At 40.5% G+C, this 1,559-nt stretch overlaps 1 pseudogene; it reads right to left on the bottom strand.

Moving 5' to 3' along the window:
- Positions 1 to 684: 684 nt before the first annotated feature.
- Positions 685 to 761, bottom strand: LOC127670278 (uncharacterized; annotated as a pseudogene).
- Between the last annotated feature and the right edge of the window lie 798 nt (positions 762 to 1,559).

The following is a 1,559-nucleotide window of genomic DNA, read 5'->3' as shown; positions in this document are numbered from 1 at the left end:
TCAGCACAGCTCTACTGTGCTGTCCAGGTTAGGTGTAGGGCATTTTCTGAGTGCTACAACAGATGAGGGACATGGAGAGCTCCCTTGTTTTTATGCTCCCAAGGCCAGCTCACCCATGATGTCAAGGTGATGGGTGGGGCCAGTTCTACACAGCCCTCAGACATCAACATATCTCAGAGTGGCAGCCCAGACCACAGAGATCCATCTGGTCTTTGGTCATAAGAGATCCCTGATGCAGCAGAGCCTTAGACCAAGACATGGACCCTGGTGGCAGCACAGGCCAGAAACCTACCATGGTCCCAGGTGGCATTACTAGCTACTCACATCAGGCTATTCATCACTACCCTTTAGTTTCCAATTCTGCCTCTTTTTCTTGTGCCCACATCCTTATATTTATTTTTCTTTTTTATTTCTCTACCACTTACTTGTCCCCTTTAGTGGCACCTGGGGGTCTCTGGGTGTCTGTGGTCATCTCAGGTGTGATTTCAGGATGCTATACCCTGTTTATGCTTTATGGTTCCTGGAATTGGTCATCTGGCACATGATCTGTCCCTGTTTAGGCCTGCAAGGCAGCAGACTGCTGGTCATCTCAGGCTAGCTCCCTAACCAGGACCCATGGTATTTGTTGGTGATTGTCTCAGGTTCTCTTTTTTTTCTAGGAATTTTTCTAATCATTCAGATGTTTGTAGGTCTTTCCTCTTTGCCCCCTTCTGATGCACATGTTATAGAGCAGCCACACCTGCAATGATTCTAGGGGCAGATCTTTTAACTTTCATAAGCATATTTATAGACATACATATACACAAAGTACATATAAGTACCCAATAATAAGTACTTATTTCTTAAAATAAACTTTAGAAAATTAAAATAGTTTTGATACTTTTAGTACTACATTTGTTTGGAGGGAGGTGTACATTAATCCAGTGCTAATATATTATTCTCAGTACAATTGTGCAATGTAGAATGAAAGTGTACACTATCTTTGACATTGTAATTAATCTCTGATTATTTTAGGGATGCATTTACAATAAAATCTCACCCCTTGTGTGAATATGGCAGTGACTTGCATAGTATTGAAAAAAGAATGTTGTGTTTATGGAAATGAATCAAATATTGTTTGAGACCAATGTTAATACCCTCAAAATACTCTGTACAGACTTGCTTTTGAGATTTCAACCAAAGTAGTAATTAAATCGGTTCAATAAACCCTTGTTATCTGGGTTCCTACACCTTATTAGCACTCTGATTAAACTGTTTTTTACTTTGATTCTTGCTCCATGCCTTATCCAATTTCTCCTTAATACCATTGCCAGAATTACCAGCAACTAGGTTATGGTACACTGTCAGACCCTGGACTCCTCAAATACAGGTTATAAGATTCTCAAAGCCTGTGATGAGACCTCTCCATTGTAAAGTAAAATAGGGAGAGATGCTGAAAAACCCTTCTGTTAAGGACATTGTCTACCTTGTCTCCGTGAACATTGCATAAGTGGAGGACTACGTTTCCCAGTGGTGCTTTTTCTCTTTTTTATATGTCTGACATCCACATACACTATCTG

The sequence above is a fragment of the Apodemus sylvaticus genome, chromosome 19 (assembly GCF_947179515.1).
Source record: "Apodemus sylvaticus chromosome 19, mApoSyl1.1, whole genome shotgun sequence".
Taxonomy (NCBI): Eukaryota; Metazoa; Chordata; class Mammalia; order Rodentia; family Muridae; genus Apodemus; species Apodemus sylvaticus.
This window is presented reverse-complemented; position numbering and strand designations above follow the sequence as displayed.